Raw genomic sequence first — 6,515 nt, forward strand, 5'->3', positions numbered from 1 at the left:
CCCCCCCTCCTTTTTCAACCAATCGTCAGCATCCGACACGCTGTGGTGAAATTATTAACATTAATCAGGTGAGGAGCTTCACAGGAGGAGTGAGGGCGGGACGACGAAGCCACGTGGGATAAATTAGCTAACGTGTGATCACGGGTCTGGAGGTGAGCGAGGGCGTTGATTAGCAAGTAAATCGAAGTCGCCGATGAAAATTTGTCAGATGGAAAAGCCGCTGGAGCATTTATTCAGTATCCTTGAGATGTGGGTACAGGCACATGTACGAGTAGGCCCTCGGTCCTCATGACCGGGATGTCTCTCATTAGAAATGTTTTTTGTTTTTTTTTTTTTCCCCACACTACTTGTGACACCTAAATCTTTGCTAATAAACTACTATGCTACACTAGTAACACGACTAAATACAACTAGTAGATATGTGTCATGCACTCATGGCACCAACATGGCCACTAACACATTATATTTGCCTCACTAGTAATATAGTTGCCCTACGAGTGTACCAAAGCTAGCATGCAGAAATGTCACGGAAGGCAGTAATTGGGGATAAAAAAAAAAAAAAAAAAACGTTTTGTTTTTTTTTCCTACAAGTGCACTGAACTTGATAAGGACTAAATGCTCAAATGTCTTTGCATACAGATGCGCAGGGAAAAGAAGCACCCGTCGAGGCTTTTTGCAACCTGATCCACCGTCGGGATGCTGAAATGAGGTTGACTCCAGCTAATGCACGTGATTAATGCACCAACTGTTTCAGCATCGGGCTATTTGCAGATCTCACGCACGCACGCGCACACACACACACACACACAATGCTGAGTCTTGTTGCGTGCCAAAGTGGACAACCAGTAAGAGCTGAGTAACGCTGGACACGAGCAGACGTGAATGCGTGTGTGTGTGTGTGTGTGTGTGTGTGTGTGTGTGTGTGTGTGTGTGTGTGTGTGTGTGTGTCCTTTTTCCACTTCAACTTTTTACTTAAACTTTACTGGTACTCCCCATGAGTCCCTCGGTGGTCAACAAGTGAAAAGAAAGTTCACTTTAGCTCTCCCCCGCTGCACTTTGCTGCCATTAACACCGATCACCTCGCCGCGAAGAGTAACACAAAAAAGCTTTTGATCCTCGCACGCCCGTGTGTTGGCGCGTGCGTGCATGTGTGTGTGTGTGTGTGTGTCAATTTGATTTTCAGCATCCCAATGTGCAAAGAAAAAAATGTACCGTATGAATGAACGACCTCGTGTGGTGGCAAAAATTTGGGTTCAGTGACAGTGAAAATCCATAGCCAACTTTTGTATACGTTTGTTGTCTTCACCTTCAATGAATGGCCTATTTTAAAACTGTTTTCATATATAGGGCGCAACGCATTCTAAGGTGCACAGAATCGAAGCTACAATAATGGCTGAGGTTGCGTTGTACATCCACTAGATGGAGCTACGCTAAAGGGAATACAATACAATGCGGCTTTATTCATATCGAGCTTTCACAACCGCTGCAGCTGCAACAAAACGCTTTACAGAACATTTAAAATACTACGTCCAAGAAATCCGAATATGGATCCATATATAAGGCGCAACGGATCAAAATGCGCAGGGTCAGCTTCTGAGAAAATTGAATGCTTTTAGGTGTGAAAATATGGTACGTAACAGCCCAAGGGCCCGATTTTACATCTGAGATCAGCTTTCTAGCAAAAACACCATTATTTTGAAAATGGAGAGACCAATCATTTTTTTTAAACCTGAAAATGGAAGGTTTGCCATTTTGCTTCCAGCCTAACAGCAACAGATGCCAATACCTTGAGTGGCAAATTTCCCGTGAAGACAAAACAGAGACACAGCGGCACAATGTTGTCGTCTAAAACTCGAGAAACTATTGGACTGCCACATGTTGATTTCTTTCATTCCCGGATTAGAAACTTGCTACCAGGCACATTGCAGAATTTCTCGCAAAGTGGCAGGCCGTAAATCTAACTCACACCTGGCCCAATGACAGCAATGACTTGTGGGCCACAGGTGCTCAGATCTGGAAGGATTACGGGTTTGGCCAAAAGGAGCACGATATATAACGGTCACACTGTAAAAAGTTGTAAGTTTCAAAGTAGGCCACAACTCATGGCCAGACGCTCACATGCAGACTAACTGGCCACGTTGGGCCAAGCGCACTTACAGTAAGCCCCTGGCATCACTCACTAGGCTGGTAGAAGTGCTTAAAAAAAGGTTACGTGGGGATGTCGACGACAATCCTAATTTCCAGATAACCAATGGTCCTGATGTGACACTTTTTTTTTATTTTAAAATAGATGGAGGACAGTGAGCTATCTGTATTATTAAGAGGTACCGCGTCAATACAAGCGGTGCAAATCGGTGAGGGACGGGGACAGCTGGGCCTGGACAAGAGGAAACAAGGAAGACTGTGACGGGGGGGAAACGCTGGTAGGAGGATAGAAAGACAGCTGCAGCCGTGTTGTTGTCCGCCGCACACGTTTATCTCGGCGCACATCTCGCTCACCCCCCCCCCCCCCCCCCCCCCCCCCCCCCATTTCAAGGTCAGGCTGCAGTGTCGCATGGCCCGCAGGAGGCTCAAAACAACAAACAAACTCCGCGCTGTAAATTGCGATGAGGAAACACGTTCAAACTGGGGTTCGATGAGGTGAAAAGTCATCTTACAGAGAGGAAATCTGATTTCGTATCCAGCTGTGGATCGCTGACCCCTTCAACTTGGTGTCACCCCATACTCTGAGTGACATGCATAGCCAAACCCGATCCCTTCATTCATTGACTCTTCAAAGATGGACAGGAGTTTTCACACCACTAAAACCAGCGCATAGGGAGCTTCCTCAGATTTTGTCCCGTAGATGCGGTGAAGTGTGTGGGTCTTTACCTCACTCCGATGCTCAAAGTGCTCCTCCTGAAGGTCTGGTGGAGACAGAGTGATGGCAGACAGACTCATCCCAGGACGCGGCTCATTTCTGGGCCTTCCTCTGACTAGCCACTAGCCTGCAGAAAAACAAAAAAGCAGACTTTATTCAGGCAACCTTGGCAGATCTTCAGATGCATGGCAACCATTATGTAAGCAGAGTCGAGGTGAGGATTGTGAAGAGGGGGTAATACTGCCCCCATCTGGCGATGCGTGCATTTTGCAAGAGGATTAAAAAAAAAAAAAAACGCCAAACGTTTTTGTTGTCATTTGTTAGCTCAAAAAATACAAAGCATTTTTGGATGGATGTTTTCACTTTTTGTGGAATATTTTCCGGTAGTAGACAGGTAGCACAGTGGGATGGATTGCTTGGACAGAAAATGGTTGAATCGGGTAATAATACATGGAGCGTAATGATTAAGGAGCAGTTCATCCATTTTGATTTTGAGCAGAGCCTCTGATCTTGAGATCGCCAGGTTTAGTTTTTTCTGCGACGCACTTCTTGTGATGAGGTCAGCGATACGAGTATTGATTTTGGCGTAAGTGGGGCAGGTTTGCCAAGGCCGTCTTTCATGAAACGGGCATCTTTTTGCAGGCAGTTTTTTTTTTCTTTCTTGTCAATGTTGAGAAAAATGGACGCCGAATAAGGAAATACAGCGGTGACTCTACTTACGAACGTCTCTTCATACGATATTTTCAAGTTACGAAACTCCTCAACAGGAAAATATTGCCTCTTGTTATGAAAGGTAAAAATACAACTCAACTGTATTTATAGAGCACTTTCAAACAGCCATCGCTGCATACAAAGTGCTGTAAATGGAGCAACTAAGATACAACAGCAAAGCAATAAATCAGTAACAAAGACGGTAGAAAGCACCAAACAGTAAAACTAAGATCAAATCTCATGCATTTGTTACATATTTGGATGCATTTTTATGCTTTAGAAAAACATTTATGTCTGAATTTTGGGAGGGCTTGGAACGGATTAGGGCATTTACATGGAAAACGCGTCTTGACTTACAAAATTTTCTACTTAAAAAATTTCTTCTAGAACCAATTCATTTCATAAGTAGAGGTACCACTGTACGGTGATAGCCTGTTATATCGCTGTTCATAGTTCAAATTTTTTTCTATGTATCATTGCGCTAAAAGGTGTCCCCAAGCATCCCAGATGTTCTGGCCCTTCCCAAAAAAGGGACATAGAGCGTGACGTTTTGGGTTGAAACGAACTCGAAGGTTTGCGATTACATTGATTGCGACGTCTTAAATAATCACTGACGTGATGGAACCATCACATGGAATTGATTCTCGATGATCTTGACGCAAAAAAAAACGCATAACCTTGTGTCACCTCTGATGGGAACACCCACGGGGTGCAGACGAGCGCGAGACAATTAATCCTCGCGTTGGATAGATGACACGGCCGTGGCCGCTTATGTCCTCACAGCGGTCGCCACACTTAAAAGCGGAGTATCGGATTGCGACTTCTTGCGCTTATCAAGGTTGCGCCGCTCGGGTCGGGGCGCATCGCAGACAATTCCGCGGTCGCACTGACTGTACAAGGTTAGTCCAGGTCTTGACTGTGTTCCGTCATTTTGGAGAGTTATGCTGCAGTGGAGGGTTGAAGGAGAAAGTGGGAGCTGTCAATCAAAATGTCAGGCTGAAACTGGGTCAAGGAGATGGAGCGATCATTACCTCCTCCAAGGAGGTTGCGCGTTTGGCTTCAAGGTCTCGCAAAAGGGGCATAAATTACACTGGGAGCTTTTACTGGTCATTGTTCAGTCCTTTTTTTTTTTAACTGTCGTTTTATTTTATGGGTTTATGACAGTATGCTTACTTTCTGTAATGCCCTCACATGTGGGAGAGGAGAACCACATTCACCAGTGTACTTTTCCGGTGTTTATTGACCGCAAAAGGCCTCTAAGCAGTATTTTCTTTACATTTTATGCTTACAATTTTTGGGGGTATTCAAACGAAGGGGTGTCCCGATACCACTTTTTCATTTCCGATACGATACCGATATTGCAGCCTACAGTACGGTCTGATACCGATATTGAAACAATACGATACCAGTAGATACAGTATGATACATGCATTTATTTTTATTTTTTTGTATTAAATATTAGACCTGATCAAATGATGCTTTTCAAACAAAGAACAACAGTCAACTGTTTAGATGACATGCGCTCTGCATCATGCTCGATCCAGACGATGCTGGAGAGAAGAGCAGGAGCGCAGTCTGGAATAGACTTCTTGGATATGAGTGCTAATATCGGAATTGACGACTGATAAATCAGATACGTTTTTTAAGTTTTTTTGGGTGGGGGGGGCCAATATCATTATGGGATCAGGACACTATTATTAATACATGTTTATAAAGTGTATTGTAATAAATTTAGACTGACATTAGCGAGAATTCTCAAAATGTATTCTCTGGCTGCTTGTTGGGACGTTGAATGAAAATTAAAAAAACAAAAACAAACAAACAAAAAAAAAAGCTTCTTTGTTGTTATAATTTGCCCCGTGTGATGCTTGGCCCACTTTTCCAGCATGCTCACAATTGTCTAAGCACGCGTACATAGAACATGATTTGCTGCTTCAATTCTTGACTTTTATTCGTCGGGGATTAGGTGGCAGATGACGCCCGAGCCATCAGAAGAAGCAAAGCCGAGGAGAGAACGCAAATGCGATTCTTTGAAAGAGAGAGAACGAGCGATGAGCTGAAGAGTTGGCAAATGCGCCGAGAAACAAGCTGTAATCGCTGACCTCCAAACTTCCAACGCAAGACAAACGGCCGTGATTAATGAGAGCCATTCGTCTTGGCGGCAAAGCAAAAGATGTGTCGGAACCGGCGTTCGCGAGTGCTGCTTTGACAAACCCCATCTGCAGATTATATTTCACTCCCGTCTTGTTAACGCACATCGAAGAATAAATGGAAGTCAGGCTCAGTGCAGTTTAGGCCACTAGAGGGCAAACTTCTGACCGCTACAGTCATGGCTCGCCGGATCCGTGTTCAATTTTCTGGATTCGCTCGATCTCAGATTATAAGAATTTTATTTCATGGGTTTTGGGCTATTTGGCGTGATTTTTTTGCAGGGATCATACGTTAAAACAGACTGCCATGGCAGTAAGGGTGAGCCAGGAGGAAAGAATGCATAAAAGAGAGAAAATGTCCAAAGTTCGGGATCGTTTTACACTTAAAAAAAAAAAAAAAAGCAGATAAAGTTCCATGTGTCTACAGCAACAGAGAATGGGCTTCAGCGACTGCACCTGTATGGTAAAGTCAACACCGCTGGCTAATTTAATATCGCCAACCGCCGCTCGTTAGAATGACACGTAAAACGCTCAACAGGTGGTCAAGACCGCGTAACTCCGCACGCAGACGGGCTAATGGTTAACCACTTAACAGAAGGGGGCAACGCAGCCAACTCGACACTCATTTGACGACTCCAATGTCACTTAAGGACCCCCCCCCCTCCCTCCTCACCCCTCCCACCACCACCGATGCAAGCACGGGGAGAAACTGCAAACTTTACACAGGAAGCCACAGTAACAAATGAAATTCAGATGTCAAGCTCTCCACTGTAACCCCCCCCCCTTTATTGAAG

At 44.5% G+C, this 6,515-nt stretch overlaps 1 protein-coding gene across 1 annotated transcript in view; it reads right to left on the minus strand.

The window, feature by feature from the left end:
• The window catches only part of lzts2a (leucine zipper, putative tumor suppressor 2a), a 40,108-nt gene that overhangs the window by 17,651 nt on the left and 15,942 nt on the right, over positions 1–6,515 (minus strand). The window contains exon 2 of the mRNA XM_019859881.1: positions 2,872–2,987. The gene's annotated coding sequence lies outside the window, so the exon portion shown is untranslated. The remainder of the gene's footprint in view (positions 1–2,871; positions 2,988–6,515) is intronic.

The sequence above is a fragment of the Hippocampus comes genome, unplaced genomic scaffold (assembly GCF_001891065.2).
Source record: "Hippocampus comes isolate QL1 unplaced genomic scaffold, H_comes_QL1_v1.1 scaffold64, whole genome shotgun sequence".
NCBI lineage: Eukaryota > Metazoa > Chordata > Actinopteri > Syngnathiformes > Syngnathidae > Hippocampus > Hippocampus comes.